The sequence below is a fragment of the Carassius auratus genome, unplaced genomic scaffold (genome assembly GCF_003368295.1).
Source record: "Carassius auratus strain Wakin unplaced genomic scaffold, ASM336829v1 scaf_tig00009130, whole genome shotgun sequence".
Lineage (NCBI taxonomy): Eukaryota > Metazoa > Chordata > Actinopteri > Cypriniformes > Cyprinidae > Carassius > Carassius auratus.
Window position 1 is genome coordinate 260,081 of NW_020524006.1, and position 18,799 is coordinate 278,879.

The window sequence follows — 18,799 nt, forward strand, 5'->3', positions numbered from 1 at the left end:
TGACCCTGCACATTAGATGATTCGACCAGACCGCGAGACAACACACTTGTTGAACGATTTCACAATAAAAAAAACGAGATCTCAGTCTCACTCGTAAGATGGGACTCGTAAGATCAAGGATGATTAGAGAAGAAAATCACATGGAGTACAATCGTCATCATGTCAACTGGCTCTCGTGGAACGCTGTCTGTTGTACAGTGAAAAACAAAATGAAAAAATATGGGTGACAAACATGTTTGATATTTACAATTTGAGTCTCGATTGGGAGCAGTTAAAATATCATAATGACGCCACACAATAGAGGATTTTTTGGACAAAAAAATAGTTTGTGACAAGCCTTCAATCGGGGGTGCAAATAGGGCATAATAAAGGCCTTAAGATCTTAAGTATGTGGCCAGCTGAGAACTGGATGTGTTGCACAGGTGCCCTGCCATTTATATAAAGAAAGCAATCAAAACCTTGTTTTTCTGGTGCCGGGGTGTCGAACTTTCCTGGAGGTCAGTGTCGTGCAGAATTCAGCTCCATTCTTAATTAAACACACCAGATCCAGTTGATCAAAGCCTATATGATTGGTAAAAAACTTCCAGGTAGGTGTGTTGGAGCTAAACTCTGCAGGACAGTGGCTCTCTAGGACCTGAGTTTGACACATTTTTTAGTAAGCTATTTAAGCACCATTTAGCAGGAGTGAGCATTTTGTGGTAGGGTACAGTTGTAGAAACTTTAAGAAAAGAATATGTCTGTTTTTCTCACTGACATTTTGGAAAACTCTGGGGTTTTTAATGCTTAATTTAACAATGCAATTTATTACTTGGAAATACTCTGAGTTAAATACAAAAAAAATCTTGTGTTTTAATGTCACTACTGGAGAATAACACAGCTTTCTTGTTTTGTCAGGTTACTGGATTGCATTTCAGTAAGATGATTTTTGCTAGTTATCAGCATATTGGTGTCTGTAAACATGTTCATTGAAGCAACAAAAAATTCCAAAGAGCCAAGACATTTTACCATAGAATGTCAGGACAGAAGTGCTTGACTTCAGACTTGAGCGGTGGGGTAAATCAACAAAACAATCCAATGCGTAGAAGTAAATCCAAACAAGAGACATTCACTCTTTAGAATGGCCAGGTCAGAGTCCTAACCATAATCTTAATATCTTCAGTAAAATGAAAACCTTTTTGTGTGTTAATAGTTTAATCTGATTGTGTTTATATTTAGGATTTATATGAAGATCAATCAATGTTTTATAATCCAAGAAATCCAGGTAATTCCATTCGGGTTAATAATTTTGTTCTTGCAGCTGTATCTTCAGAAACTTTTACAGACTCATTCATTTTGTGTGCATTATTTGCACAGTGACTTGGTGTTTGTTTAGTACAGACAAACTATGCAAACTTTGCTTGATGTAGCTTTGTTGTCCCATTGGTGATTCGTTCAGATCAGTTGCTTTGAAATAGCCAAACCCTAAAGGTAGCAACATAAAATAAGGAAAATAAGGTGTGTCTAGTGACTGCAGGTGGCTTTTAAGCACTCTTTACATATTGCATGTGCTTTGTTTTCCAAGCACTTGATGGACCAATCAAATAACTATAGAGCTATAACCTTATTAAATTCTGTATTTTCATTAGACTTGACTCTGTATCATGAAATATGAGAATCTTTCAAACAGTCTATACACTATCATGTCTAATATATACCAGCCCAAGAGGTGCAGGTAAAGGCAAATTAAACTACTGCAAAGCCCCCAAATGGCAAAACATTCAACCCAACCCCCCAATATGGAAATGCATAGAAATGAATCAGGCCAATGTCCCTAGTTTTAACATTTCAAATTAGTGACAGAGGCTTGAATGCATCTTTTGAACTAACAGATGGCTGTTTGGGACACTCCTTAATTTACCCATTCTTATGTTCTTTGTTGAATTTAGTGTTGCACCATTGATCAAAATAAAGCCAACATCACAAAACGGCTTACCAGTGCAATTATCAAATTGCAAAGGCTGCAATTTATATGCATTGCATATTATTGTAATTAGCAGGCTTTGATTGCAGTTAAAAAAATTAGCTACCCACACCTATGTACATGCACTTATTTTAATTCGTTAACAGCTACTACCAAGCTGTTATGGCCATTTATCAGCACAGATGTGATCAGCTGTTTACTTGTTCATATAGCTAAATCACAGCCCTGATATAACACATTTTTGCTCATGGTAATATTCAACATGAAATCAAATATTCTTAATGCAAGTCACTGGTCTTATTGTAAACAACTTATATTTACAAATATTTTTTTTCTGCTGATATATGCAAGACTATGCTGCATTGAATCCATTTGCATGCAGATGTGTGCCCCAGTTCAATACACAATGCTAACTGCTCACATTTCACAATCAAATCATGAACAGATGGATAAAATCATGCTCGCCCTATGTATTTTCTTGTTCAATAAGTAATTTCACTAGCAAATACATCACAGTATGGTAGTTAAGTAAGTTGCAACTTCCATTTCATATGACTATTTTCATGTTGAATATACAATTAAGTTACCCCCCCCCAGTTCTTAATATGAATATATATATATATATATATATATATATATATATATATATATATATATATATATATATATTATATATATATATATGTGTGTGTTTTTTTTTTGTATAGCACTTTAACAATACAAATGGTTTCAAAACAGCTTTACAGAAAAATGCATGTGTCTACATCACAAAGCAGAAGTGAATGTGTTCAAGTAATGTTAATTTCACAAAATTAATAGTTCAAGATAATAGAATCATACAGTTACCTGTAGCTAGCATTAATAAATTTTTAGGCAGAAGCTCATTAAAGCGATTATTACAAGTGTGATAATAATGATTACAATATAGAGAAAATTTGGCAGCTGTGCATATCGAATCAAGTTGGCCTCATCTGGGGTCCTCGCAGGGGACAGCATCATCATCTCTTCAAAGGTATAGGGTCATCTGAAGTCTTTCTATGAGGCTGGATAAGGCCAGAAGGGTGTGTAATGAGAATGAAGCAGTAAAGTTTTTGTTGTAGGGTAAGTCAGCGTAGATTGACAGATAAAAAAGTTTTGGAAAGATGATAATTTTAAGAGTGTCTGTGTGACATGATCTTGTGACTGTGGGATGATGTATTCTTCCTCTTTTTCTTGGAGGCTGTGGGTGCATTATGTCTGATCTGAATCAGATATGTTGACTTCTACAGTGTGATTTCAGATAGTTTAGTGGAGACAAATATCTATATAAAGAGCTGTGTGGTAACAGTAACATCTCAAACGAAGCTGGCTTGGGTCTCTTGCATCTTTAACAGGGCTCTAGGATTACATTTATCAGTAATTTCTTTATGTTGTCACTATTTTAGTGTCGTTAACTAATATTTTAGTTACCATGCACAAAGTTCCAGGGGCTAGGGGCTAGGGGCTAGGGAACCTGATTTAATTTTCCAGCAGGATTTGGCACCTGCCCACACTGCCAAAAGCACCAAAAGTTGGTTAAATGACCATGGTGTGCTTGACTGGCCAGCAAACTCACCAGACCTGAATCCCATAGAGAATCTAGGATCTTCAGTCCCATCTGCTCTGCTGTGGTGGTCTTCAGCTCCACCTGCACCACCCTTGTCTCCAGTTTTTCCACTCCATGGACCTGGCCATCCATCCTTCCCCTTGTTCCGCATCCGCTCAACCACCCTCTGGAGTTTTGTATTGTGCTTTTTGTAAGGAGCGTCGAGACGTTCCTTAGGAGGGGGGCTATGCCATGATCCATGTCTGTGTTTCATATGTATCTGTTCATGGACTCTTAGTTTGTAGCTCTGTGTTTTTAATGTTGCCTTGTTCCCCTCATGGTTACTTCTGCTCTTTTCCCTTGTTAGTTACCATGGACCCCACTCATTGGACCACACCCATATGCTTGTTAGTTTACATAGTCACTCTTTCATCAATTAGTCCAGCTCAGTATATACCCATGTGTTTCAGTGCTTGTTTGTCAGTCGTTGTTTCCATGTTGATGTTCATTTCATGGATATTTGGTATTGCTCCTACTCTTGCTCAGTGTTCCTCTGTTATTTACCCATGTTTGTTTTCTCATTTTGTCTACAAACCCAATTGCAAAAAGGTTGGGACACTGTACAAATTGTGAGTAAAAAAAAATTATGAAATAATTTACAAATCTCATAAACGTATATTTTATTCACAATAGAATATAGATAACATGTCAAATGTTGAAAGTGAGACATTTTGAAATGTCATGCCAAACATTGGCTCATTTTGGATTTCATGAGAGCTACACATTCCAAAAAAGTTGGGACAGGTAGCAATAAGAGGCCGGAACAGTTACATTTACATATAAGGAACAGCTGGAGGACTGATTTGCAACTTATTAGGTTAACTGGCAACATGATTGGGTATAAAAAGAGCCTCTCAGTTCTCATCATCTTCAGTGCATATCATCCAAAGATTCAGAGAATCTGGAACAATCTCTTTGCGTAAGGGTCAAGGCTGGAAAACGATGCCTGTGATCTTCGGGCCCTTAGATGGCACTGCATCACATACAGGAATGCTGCTGTAATGGAAATCATCAGGAATACTTCCAGAAAACATTGTCGGTGAACACAATCCACCGTGCCATTCGCCGTTGCCAGCTAAAACTCTATAGGTCAAAAAAGAAGCCATATCTAAACATGATCCAGAAGCGCAGGAGTTTTCTCTGGGCCAAGGCTCATTTAAAAGACCTTACATTTTCCAACATGACAATGTCAGACCACATACTGCATCAATTACAACATTACAATTGTCCCAGCTTTTTTGAGATGTGTTGATGCCATGAAATTTAAAATCAACTTATTTTTCCCTTAAAATAATAAATTTTCTCTGCTTACACATTTGATATGTCATCTATGTTGTATTCTGGATAAAATATTGAAATTTTAAACTTCCACATAATTGCATTCTGTTTTTATTCACAATTTGTATAGTGTCTAGGGCTGGGATAAACGATTATTTTTTAAACAATTAATCTAGCGATTATTTTTTCGATGCATAGATTAATCTAACGATAAATTTTTTCAGACCGATTTGATTTTGATTATCTCCCCATTAATTGACTACTAATAATTTATACATGTTGATTTACATATCTGAATGAAAAAAACATGAATTCCTTAACATTGCAATATATGTTTATTGCTCTTAAAATTACAAAATAAAAGACTGACTAAGAATGCATTACTTTGCACTTGTATAAAGATAGCATCCAATAAAACCTTGAAGCCTTGAAAACAAAAAAAAAGTTCTTCTTTCAGATGAAAATAACAACAACTTGATGTCTAGCATTCAATAAAAAATGTCTTGAAAGAATACAGTAACCAATGTAAACTTGATGGCTTTAAGCTTATACAGAGAGTGCTTTTCAAAAAAAAAAAAAAAACAATTTACAGTGAGAGCTAGCAGCCTGTCATAGAAAAAAAAAACTTTGAATATTCCACGTGAAACTTTGGCGTTCCGCCCTTTTTCTATCGTGTCTAATGATTTTGGTTAATATGCACGAGGGAGAGAGAGAGAGAGAGAGAGAGAGAGAGAGAGAGAGAGAGAGAGAGAGAGAGAGCAAGACAGCGCTCATGTAGTTTGAAGACTGTGAGTGTGCGAGCGCGCGTGAGACTTTGGTGTTTCGCCCTTTTTCTATTGTTTTTAATGATTTTGATTAATATGCACAAGGGAGAGAGAGAGCAAGAAGCGCTCGTGTTGTTTGAAGACTGTGAGTGTGCGCGCACAGCCAGGGCTCTCTCTCGTATGCACCCTGTCAGGCCTAGCAGTCATTCCATTCTACATCAAATAAGGCTTTGACAGCCGCCAAAAAAAAAGATCAATGCAGAAAAACCCCTGGATTGGTTATATAACGTTAGACAGAATGTTGATCCGGCCATCCCGTATATTCAGCGCACATAAGGTAAACGTTTTGCAAAAGTTTTTAGAGAAATAAAAACAGGTCGACGAATCGATCCGAATATTTTGCGTCGCCGTATTTTTTGCGTCGACGTCATCGATGACCTCGACGCGTTGTCCCAGCCCTAATAGTGTCCCAACTTTTTGGGAATCGGGTTTGTATAAACTACTTGCATTTGTATCCACCTCACCTTGTCTGTGTCCCAACATGACAATTAACAGCATGCTTAAGGCTAACCTTTAACCATTCACACCTGTAATAGAATACAAACTCAAAACAATTGAGTTTGGACTATTTCACAATGTATATGTCCACATGTGGAAAAATACAATTAAATATACAATTTGCAATTCCTTTTGAAAATAGTGCAGCATATCCTTACCTGTCCATTGATTATGATCAATGCCTGAGAGATCTGCTGACACAAATGATACAGATGTGTGTGTGGGTTGCTATTTATCAGTGAGTCATATCTGTCACATCTTTATGTGTTTGTCATTTTGTCTAATCTATTATTGTTGGCCTTTTACAGACAATATTTAATTTCTCATGCTCGCATCCTTTTGCACCGCCTCATGTGTCATGTGTAAGCATAGGTGTGTCTGGGAGTTTCACTGCGAACACATTCACTCAGCACAACATACAGTTCATGCAAATAGTGATGAGAAGCAAATGTGTGTCTTAAGTAAATAAATAGCTATAAAAGGTGCATCGACTATCCTGTTAAATCTTTAATTGTTCAGTCCAGTGGGTTTCAATGCAGCTTCACTCTTTTCAGTGACTCAGCAGGATCAAAAATAACTTCCTGGAATTGTCCTGACAGTATCTTATTTCACATGTGGTCTTGTTTCAATCTTTCTTGGTACTTTTTTCTTCTATATTAAATATACTTGTTGTATGCGTCACAGTTCTCACAATATTAAGCATCACAACTGTTTTGCAATGTAATATTACTATTGCATTTTTGATTAAATCAGCACAAGTTTGTTGAGCATGAGAGACTTCTTAAAAAAAACAAAATCACACACACACACACACACACAATTTTTACATCCACTTAACAGTATTTATTAAAATAAGGGGGGATCATACAAAAATGCATGTTATATTTTTATCATTTATATATATAATATATATATATATATTTTTACGAATAGTTTACATATAGTCTAAAAGAGTAAATAATAGTGGAGTTTATAAAAATGACCCTGTTCAGAAGTTTACACATACACTTGATTCTTAATCACGGTGTTGTTACCTGGAGGATCCACAGCTATAAACACAGAAGTTTATAGTTTCGATATAAACACTGATGTTTTATGGTAGTGATCAAAATAGAGCAAATCACCTTTTGAAAGTAACTGACACTTCAAATAATGTTTGTCAGTTGTTAAAAACTTTATTTGTCACTGAATCATACATTCAAGAACACTGATTCATCCAGTAACGAAACAGGTTTCTATGATTGAGTCATTGAATAATTAATTCGTTTGTTCATTCATATATATATATTTTATAACTTGGCATGGGCTTTTAGTAATTAGGGTTGGGCTGGGCTAAAATCAGGAGCTCAACAAGCAGGTAGATATGGGCATGATGCTTGAGAGTCATCGTTCTTAGTGTTCCTGTGGCTCAGTGGTAGAGCACTGTGTTAGCAGTGCAAAAGGTTGTGGGTTCAACTCCTAGGGAACACAAATACTGGTAAAACATTTATAGCCTGAATGCACTGTAAGTCGCTATGGATAAAAGTGTCTGCTGAATGCATAAATGTTCTTCCAGATATGCTTTAAAAATATATAGGATCAGATGATATTGATGATATTTTCTCTTGCCTCCTAAAAATGTTTGCTGTCTGGTGCACACTTGACCAATGCTCATGGGATTCACATATGCTTCCTGGATTGTAGAAAAAAAAGGTTTCCCCATTACCACAGAGGTCTTACCCAGCTGAAAATAGTGATTTTAGGCCTTGTTTCATTTACATAAGTTGTAATGAAATGTTTTGAGAAATATTTTGTCTTTATCGAAAACGGAGTTGAATTTTGAACTACACCCATAGGTGTTTGATTATACAAGAACGAAAGTTTGCAGTATTATCCATTTGGTTCTTACACAATTTACAGGACACTGTGCTATATGCAAGTTTACTTTTTATTGAATTCATCTCTGCTTTTAAAATACTCTTCAGGCATTATTGGATACGTTAAATAAGATGGGTGTGAACCTATTCATTATTAAACTGTACTTTTCTTGTTTAACTAATAGAGTAACAGGTAAAGGCAAGTTCTGACCACAAATTATAAAAAATTATATAGCAACCCTAAAAAACTCAACTCTGCTAGTTCATAGCTTTAATCCTATAATGAATGATTGTGAAATTCAAGCACCATGATATTTTTAATGGTATCATGGTATGTCCCAAAGGTCTTTGTATTATCATAGTATTTTTTCTGTTGATTACTTGATGAGAAATTTAAACAATAAACAAGAATGATCAGCAAAACCAGAAGAAGGCTCTGCAACCCAAAATTGTTGATGAGGTGAAACTGTTTTGTAGGGAGGAAAGGGCCAAAATTAATAATCAGTGTTGTGCAAATGTTATAAGCAGCTACAGGAAGGATTTGGTGGAGTTTGTTGCTGCTAAAGGATGCTTTAAGTTACTAAAATCGATGGGTCACTTACTATAGTTCTCTGGCTACTTGTGTGTTGGTAGTTTAGTCAGACTGTGTCAAATAAAACATTCCAAAATGGTTTACAGAGTTTTCATTGCAATATAAACAAATTCTTTAGAGGCTTGAACATAACATGTTTCCAATACCGATCTGGATCTTTGGATATGGATCTTTGTTTAGTCACATGTTTGCATGTTGCTCTTTCTTGCTCCTGAATAGATACTTTGTATACACCAACTCTTGGCAATACGGCAATATCTCCACTTGGTCATGCTTTATCCCTCCAGTAAATTCATTAACATGGATAGGGCTTTTGAATTTTTGTAACGTAATGAATGTACAATGCTTTGTTCCCCTGAATCAGGTTAATCTTCATCCAAGTGCACACGTGGTTTTCACCTCTCTGATCTTAATCAGAGTATTGCCTGGAAGGGTGGAACTCTCATATGATGTCTCCTTGTTAAAAATATCGAGACACTTTTTAAAGTCCTTGTATATCATTTGCCTGTAAATTTGCCTGCTCCCTTCAAACAAGGGGAAGTCTGAGGACAGTGAATAAGGTGTTTCTGCCTGGCGCTCCACTGCTCTGCGAATTTTGAATGTCTTTATTTAGAAGAGAGCTCCATAAACTGAACAGGGTTGTATTTAAAAAAATAAATAAAATAATTGTTAGCCTAGTATGGTCACAAGTTACATCTTTACCAAAATAGTAGTTCAATGTTGATTCAAAGATATTAGTTCAAACAAACATTCACAAAAAAAAACCATCGCAAACTTACATGGTTGGTACTACAACTCAACAATTAACACTGTGCAGTAACAATCAACTACAGTGAAGTAGTCAGGTGCCATGTTTAGTACAGCCACATCTCAGAGATCTCAAAATTTATTAATAAGCAGAAGTTATTACTCGATCCAATGGGATATCACAGTGGAAAAAGATGCTGATGCTAAATGCAGGATAATTCCCCCCAAAATGAAAATTCCCTAAACATTTATTCCCCTTACCCTTCACCCTCATATGTATATGATTTTCTTTCTTCAGATGAACATGCTCAGTATTTCTGCTTAAATGTATCCCATAGCAGTCATTTAGTGTCAAGCTTATCATTAAACTCAAAAAGCTCTTTATTAATTGGCTTAAATATTTAATAAAGACTGTACAGGTGCTGGTCATATAATTAGAATATCATCAAAAAGTTGAATTATTTCACTAATTCCATTCAAAAAGTGAAACTTGTATATTATATTCATTCATTATAACTGACAACTAAGAAAAATCCCAAATTCAGTATATCAAAAAATTGGAATATTGTGAGAAGGCCTTTAAATGGTCTCTCAGTCTAGTTCTGAAAGCTAAACAAGCAATAGGGATAACCGCACCCTGGAGAGGATTGTGAAACAAAACCCATTCAGAATATGGGGGAGATTCACAAAGAGTGGACTGCAGCTGGAGTCAGTGCTTCAAGAACTACTATGCACAGATGTATGCAAGACATGCGTTTCAGCTGTCGCATTCCTTGTGTCATAACAAAACTATGTGTGAGGTCCACATTTAGTTGATTTTTTAAAGAAAACCTTTCTTTAAGAAAACCTTGAAGTAAATGCTTTGCTGAAATGTCGTTGGCCCTTATTTGCATCATCACATTATCAAATTTGAATATATGTAAAAGATTTTTTGTGACTTTAAATCCCAGAGTAGAACAGAATATACACTGAGGAAAATTATAAACGCAACACTTGTTTTTGCCTGCATTTTTCATGAACTGAACGAAATAAGACACTTTCTATGTACACAAAAGGCATATCTCTCTCAAATTTGTCTAAATCTGTGTTAATGAGCACTTCTCCTTTGCTGAAATAATCCATTCACCTCACAAGTGTGGCACAAACTGTCAGTAACCGTCTCAGGGAAGCTCATATGCATGCTTGTCATCTTCATCGTGGTCACACCAGATACTGACTGGTTTTGCACATTTTAGAATGGCCTTTTATTGTGGCCAGCCTAAGGCACACCTGTGCAATAATCATGCTGTCTGATCAGCATCTTGATATGCCACACCTGTGAAGTGGATGGATTATCTTGGCAAAGGAGAAGTGCTCACTAACACCGATTTAGACAGAATTTGTGATTTTTTTTTTGTTGAGAGAAATAGGCCTTTTGTGTACAAAGAAAAAATCTTGGATCTTTGAGTTTAACTCATGGCAAATGGGGGCAAAAACAAAAGTGTTACGTTTATAATTGTGTTCAGTGTACATGTCAAATAATATGAATGGGCCCATCAGTCGTCACTGTGATAATACAAATGTACATTCCCTGCATATCAATGCACTGCACCACTGCTGCCCAATCCTGTTCCTGGAGATCTATATGTGCAGAATTCCGACCCTGATCGAACACATCATATGCTTATGAAGATCTTAACTAGCTGGTTTGGTTGTGTTTGATCAGGGTCAGAGCTGACCCCTACAGGAAGACCGATCTCCAGGAACAGGATTGGTCACCTCTGGTGTACAACATGCAGACAAATTGCTTTGTTCATATTGCATCCTCTCTTTCTATCTTTTTTTGCAGTTCTGTATTCACCTCCATGGTGGCGAACCAAGCTGATGGAAAGGAAGGCTGTCAAACAGCTCAACATGGTCTCCAGGTTACCCAAGCTTGGCACCACCATGACCAAACTTCCCAAAAGTTCTGTCGTCCCGGTTTCCTCCGTGGAGTCTAAAGATCGACCTCTAGGCAGGCAAAATAATCTGACACGTCTACAATCCCTAAATTGTAGAAAGGATGAAGAGGACATTGAAAATAAAGTTCAACACACTGACCGCTTGGATGAGCAGACTAGTGTAACTAGAAATTCAAGGCCCCCATTGATGGTGACTAAAAAGCCTTCCCCTGCAGCTGCAATAAAATGTAAAAGTGCAGTCCCCACTTCACAAAATAGTTGTCCCAGGAGCATACCTCAGCCTAGCAAAACCATTCTCCGCATGACTACTCCAAAAAGCCTCTCAACAGGAAATCCCCGGTATAATGACAAGGCTACTCAAAATGCAGCAAGTGGTGGTAACGGGCATTGTGACTCCTCAGGGTCCGGTGATGGTCATGTACCCCAACAAAGAACCCCGCAGAGCAAACTATCCAAGTCTGCCTCTAAATACAGCATAGTACGCTCTCAGAGTTTCACCCATTCCAAAAGGCTAGCATGGTCCACCAACCCACCTATTACCCGTTCCTTCTCCTTTAACAAAGCTACAGAGCTTGCTAAAGAACTTCCCAGACCTTTGGCACAGTCTCCAGTGGCTAGATCATCCCTCATAAAGCCAAACACAGTATTATCCAAAGAGAAAGTAAGTAAATATGAACTGCCAAGCCATTCTGCAACTACTAGCAGTCATGTTTTGCAGACAAACATAGCAAAGAAATCCCTTTTACCCAGCTTTTCGGGGAAAAAACCTTCTGTGCTCAGTTATAGACTTACACGTCCAAGATTAACCAAACCTCCCCGTTCTGTTTTCCCTGGAACTGTCCAGAAAGAAGCAGAATCAAGGGAAAATGTCCAAGACACTACAAATATATCAGAAAACAGTTCAGAACCAAGTAGCAGCACTGAAAATATTGAAACTTCCCTGAATGAGATTTCTGTTGAAGCAAAGGAGGCTGAGGGGAGTCTGGGCCCCTCCTTGGAGGACATATCACTATCTTCATCCTCCTCTGTGGAGTACAATGACATTAATGAAGAGTACATGGATGACTTTGATAATCTCGGGAATGGAGGTGAGACCCTGCTGTTCCCTGTCCTCAATGAGGGGTTTGCCCAGTTAGGATTATGTAAAGATGACAGTGCTCTAATTACCAAGTGCAACGAGGAATCATCAGTGACCAGCCTGCACACCTTCTTATCCGAAACCATTGACTGGGCAGGGATGGGCTTCACAGGTGTGAATGAGAATCAGTCTATTTTCATTACACGTCAATGCAACTCTTCAGATTTTCTGCATTTGTTATTAAGAATGTATCATGAATCTGGCTGCCAAGGTTTAGTAATGACAGACTGACTTTACATTATACATTAAATACTAGTCAGTGTGATTATTATTTTAATAATTGTAAAAATCTCACAAAAGATTATCTTTTCTCAGTATGTAATATACGTATGTACTTTGTATATTTTTATTGGAATTTCTCAATACTGCATGTAATGCTGCACTGCATTTCTGCGAAGCATATATTTGATGCTTCCTTCGATTTTTGCCAAAACCAGGTACCTTAGAAGGCAGCATAATGATGTAATACTGTCACTGAGATTACTTAAACATATATCTCTCTATCACTTTCTTACCAAGCTCATTGTCTTTCTTTCAGCTGGTAAAGATGACTGTGAGAATGAGACGTTGTCTCCTGTAGGCCATTTGCCTCATGGCTCATCTTTCGACCTATCACCCTCAGACAGCTCTGGAGGGACTTACATGTGGGATGAAGAGGGAATGGAGGCACTGGGAAGCTCTGGACACATCTGTGGAAGCTTTGGCTCTGATCTCAACAGTATGGTGAGTCCAAAACATTTTTTTTTTAAAATGCAAAATTTATAAAAGAGAAGTACTACAGCAACATAATTTTTTTTTTCATAATTAGAGGATTACTGAGGTTACATATCTCTTTTTTATTTTTAGTAGTTGTTATTTAACTCCTGAAGCAACCCACCTGCAGCAAAGAAAGACCTCTAGACAACTATCTATCAACTAATCTTGTTTGCAAGCTCCTGAAATGCACAACACTGGTGATTTTTTTTTATGTGGTTAAAGTGAAGTCTGTCTTGTGTTCATAGCCCAGAGACTATGCATCATAATACTGAGATTACCCCAAATTGGCTCCTGCTGATATTCATTTGTCTTTCCCCTGGAAGCAGACGATCAGAATGTCAGCTTCATGGCATAAGTAAATAGAGAGATCACAGCAAAGTCAGACGAGAGAATGACTCGGCATTTACTGTATGCTTGCAGTGCTAGCCTTTATCCTCATTTGCATCTATGATAGCTTGTTAATCGCCTCTCCCTATAATGATATTTATCTTTAAGTATTTAAGCTGGCTTCTAAATTAATAAATTAGTCTAACTATGCCTCTGTTTTGTAAAATAGATTGTGTAAACATGAAATTTATTAGATTAGATAAATAACATGCGTATTTATATCACTACATTTTGCTAAATAATATTTGTTATTAATATTTGGCTCTGATACACAATTGACTGGTCTAAGAGAGACATCTTGTGGATATTTAATGTCATAGTTTGATGATATATATGCCTACTTTTGGGCTTAGTTTATGCTGCATGTTTGTTTAGTTACTTATGTGCATTGTGTATGAAGAAAAATTATGTGGTTATTGTGATTTTGCCATTTAGACTAAAATGTTATTCAGCAGTTTTATTACTTATCTTCAGATTTAATCAGAAACTACTGTATATAAGCTGTTGGTCTCTAATCAAACAACAAAAGAATGTTTTAGCAGTTGCAGCTCTTTCATGGACATGGGCTTTGTAAAGCACTCTGTGGTCAGTTTTTATGGAAACAGGGTCTTCAAGGTGAATACTGAGGTTTGCTTTCACTTTTGCTTCAGTGGTTCCATGCTGTTTGGACACAGTCTGTGTCAGTGTTTGACAGTCCCCATCATTCCCAAGAACACAGTGGCCTCCTTAATTCTTAATGAAATGAATCTTGGAACAACCAGGAATCTTCCACACCACAGTGAGCAATCACTGCAAAAGGCCCTTGGTAAATGAGTTGAACAAGAACCTGAGACCATGTGTATAAGTTGCATTACCTTTCCAATCTGGGCCTGAACCCTTAAAATTTGCAAAAAAAGCACCCGAAAGAATCTCTGACTGTGGGAAACAAAATTCTCTGATAACCTGCAGAACATGGCAGCTGAAGTAGTGCTGTGCAGCATATGTAGTACCTTCAAGGACCACAGGGGGGCACCGGAAACTCACAAATATTCATTCTTCAAGAGTGCGTCTTCCATTTTAATAAGCTTATTGTACTACAGGAAGAGTTCTTTTACTCACCCTTGTGATGTTCCAAACACATATGACCTTCCTTTTTCCTTGGAACACACAATGAACTGTTTTGAAAAATGTTTTGCAGCTGATCTTTTTCGTAAAATTAAATGGGGAATGAGGTTTGTAGATTAATATATCATAAAGGAACTTGTATTAAGTGTGTTAAGTCTTAAGACTTCATACGATATGGAGGAATAGACCCAAATTCAGTTTCTTATTCAGTGGTTCTCCTTCACAACAGGTGTCAAATATTTGTTTGCATTATGCCAGGTTTCATGTCGATGTCATGACATTGATGCGGAAACCAGGCGTAAAACATGAATGTTTAAAAATGGGGAGAGAATTTTTGCCGAATTTTGTCCCTAACAATACAGACACTGTGCATCTGTGCATTGCGTATTACAGATTAATTGGATGTCACATCTTTCAATTCACCACTCTGCCTTGTTTTTCATCAGATGTGATAAAATACTGGCAAATTCATGACAATTCAATGTTGTGGCAACTGTGAGGGTGTAAATTAGGATGAAAAATCCCAATGTGTTGTAAGCAGCTGACAGTATCCACTTCTCTCATATACGTCTGATGCAGACATTTTACTTTCAAATCGGTATATGTTTGATAAAAATAGAAAAAAAAAAAAAAAAAAAAAAAAATATATATATATATATATATATATATATATATATATATATATATATATATATATTTAGGCCCATTTAGTGATTTAGGGGGCCATTATCTTAGATATTCCAAGAATAACATTAACAATGCAGTAGTCTCCAAATGGCTTGAAAATGTGTGTAGATTTAGTAATCAGAATTTCTGCCCATCCAAAAATAATAATGCATTTACTACATTCATTTAAATTCAGTTCAATTCATAAAACAGGCAAAATATGTATTTTCATACAAAATATTATATTTGTATAGTACTTTTTATATCTTTTTAAGACTGATTGTTTAACTTTCATCTTTTGCCTTTGTGTAGACTTTGGACTTCCGTTTTGGAGAAACCTTGGTCAAACGAAAGTTAATTAGCAAATACAGTAAATACTGTAGCACACACACACACACACACACACACACACACACACACACACTGCGTCAAATATTAAACCAAGGCACCAAAGTGTCTCAGGATGCAACCATGCGAGATAAATCTGTTCTGCTCCCTCTCTCTGCCAGAACGTCTGTCACGGTCCGATATGAGCACTCCTCCTCTGATTGGCTGAGTCAGAAAGCATGATTTCCTCCCCACTGCTTATGAGTATTTCTTCAGACAGTCCAGTTGACCCAGTGTGTCTGCACCTTCTCTCAGACTGGGTTATGCTGAGTGCAGGACATTAAAGTCATACAAATTTGTTTAAGATTTATGTGTAGGAGTCACTGTGTGTCCAAACCAGCTCAATTTATTGGAAGCCAAGTGAAAGTGTACTTATAAATGTAAAAATTAATTCATGGAGGATGTATTTTAATCTTTATTTTCTGGGAAAATTTACCCGAAATGTTTTGATTTCATATAGGACATGTCCAAACATTGCTGATTGCTCCACAAACCTGAAAAGGTCAAAAAACTTACAGGTCAGATAAGACAGTGCTCCAGTAGAGTGCAGCATTTTTCCAACATAGTGAATCGCTACAAGATTGTTGTTTGCAAGAGAGACACTGAGATTATACATAATACATAACTCTTTCTTTTGCTTTCTTATTCTTTCTTTTGGTCTCTTCTCACTTTCACTCTTGTCATATAGGCTTTCATTGCTCCTTTTTCAACATAGTATAGTCATTTGGGCTTTTTCAGAAGTTTGATGCATCTCCCTAGTTCTCCAGGCCCGTCTGTTGTTTTTACCTGCCAAGCATCACTTGAGGGTCCACGCTATGGCACTGAATCCATTAAGATAACGTTTCTTTCTTTTTCTTTTTCTTTTCTGAAGGCAAAATCCAAGCTATAACTGTTCCCAGCAGAATCTGCAGGTTTGCTACAGCGTTGGATTTTAATTGTAATCAACAATACAAAAGCTGTAACTAAATAACTTTTATTCCATTGTTTAAAAGTTTTAGGGTTTAACAGGGCAAAAATGGCTCTGTGGAATACTTGATTCTGATTGGTGAGTCGTGACATTCTGAGGGCGCTTTTATTCCAAATACCATCAACATATATAAGATCAGCTTAGATCTACTTGAAGCCCTGGGTAGAAATGTGAATGCAAGTCTGTTTACAGGCGGAAAAGTGTGGGTCTTATTTCTTTAGGGCTGGACTGTTTCTTCCATTGTGAGGTCTTTCTGGTTTGTTCATTAGCTAGTAAAATGAGGTCATCTTTTAAGTTGCTTTGGTTGAGTTGCTTTGACTCAATAAAATAAAGCTTAAAGAAATACCAGCCTCTGGAACAGTGCTATATTATCAATATTTATGGGGCATTAGAGACCTGATAAAGCTGAACAAAGGGCACTGTGCATTGTACAGTAATTTCACAAGTTCCAATAAGCAACATTTTAACTTTGTAACTTTTGTTTAACATTGTAACACTCCCTCTAAACACAGCAAAAAGGGAGGATCTATTTTATGGAAAAGAGCAGTGTGAATGACCTCCATGACTTTTCTCTTTTTTTTGTTGCATGGAAGAACAACAGTCAATGCCATTGGCGATATCGACAGGGTGCCGCCCCAGCAGAGCTGTCATAATGCACACTGAACTAGTGCTTAGTTTCACAGGATTTCTCCAATTCCAGTCCTACCGTATACCACATTGTGCCCACCTCCATCATCATCATCATCATCATCATCAAAAAAAAAAAAAAAGAAGAAAAAAGAACACCCCATGGGACATCAGGAACACAAAAAAGCACATTGCCTCTGAAAAGCAGAATTATATTATTAATTACAAAACTAGTTTTTGAAACCTTTAGGGTGATACAAGACCTTTTTTAACCTTTCTTTGCAATAATGACTGGCTGATGTGCATTATATCCTTTAATTAAATGCATTTTAGTTGTTTAAGACTTTCATTGGTGCTTTTATGAAACATGAAGTGTTAGAATCTATTGTTAGAACCTAACGAACTGCATGGACAAGAGCAAACAGTACCATTTTTCACAATTAAGAAATACAAATGCTATACAGTTTTGGAACAAAAGTACACTTGAGTATTTTCAAGTGAGCTAATGATTTAATTAAGAGTTTTCACAGTCATAGCAATCCCTTGTAATTGTAAACCAATAGACCTTATTCCAAGGAAGGTTCTGTTTAGTTGAGGTTTTGTCCTTCATTCATTTGCTGACTGTTCGTCTGGTGCAAAAGTCAAAAACAGATAAAGTAAATACAACAGACATTAAGTCAACTTAGTTTTGTTTTTTTTACACCTTTGCTTTTTTGTCCCTCCCTATAACTACTGCCTAGTGTGCTACAGATTTTCAATACAGTGTGTTCAGACGGTCACACGCCACTGACACAAGAATCTCTCTGAAATACTGATTAGTGACTTTCTCTTCTACTCCCTTTGCTTCTAAAATCTACTTCTCAAAACCCCTTTTCCCTTTTCTCTGTGGTAATCTTTCAGCCGTGTATTATTTTCTGCTTTTTTCCGCTTTGTTGCCAGGCTCATAACAGTATAACTACTTTAGAAATTGTTCAAAAGCACACCAATGTCAAGAAATCCAAAAAGGACGGTTTAGGAGATGTGTTTCTCATGTAAACCTTGAGGGCCTGTTGTAAAGACTCTTGGGGTGACATCCTGTCCACTAAAGGAATTATACAAATAGGATGGTTAAATCTATTAAAGCTATCATCTTAAATAGCAATCATTACAATATGAAAATTTCGAAATTGAGACACGAAATTGAATTTTTTCAGTTCTTGATAACAATGTTGATTTTGCAGCAAAAATGAATGCTTTTGAGTATGTCCCTTTCTTGTATTTTGAGAAAAGCTGGTATTCTAAAAGATTAAATAGATTTTCTGATAGAAAACTTAATTTACACATTAAAGTTAAATCAACAAATTGAAAAATAACACTATTTAACTTATTCCCATTGTCTTTATTGCTTGATTATTAGATTCTTAGACAAATTCTTAATTACAATTAGATACCGTACTTTTCAGACTTTA

General features: G+C 36.6%; 1 pseudogene; it reads left to right on the plus strand.

Moving 5' to 3' along the window:
* The window catches only part of LOC113072470 (serine-rich coiled-coil domain-containing protein 2-like), a 48,269-nt pseudogene that overhangs the window by 2,621 nt on the left and 26,849 nt on the right, over positions 1 to 18,799 (plus strand).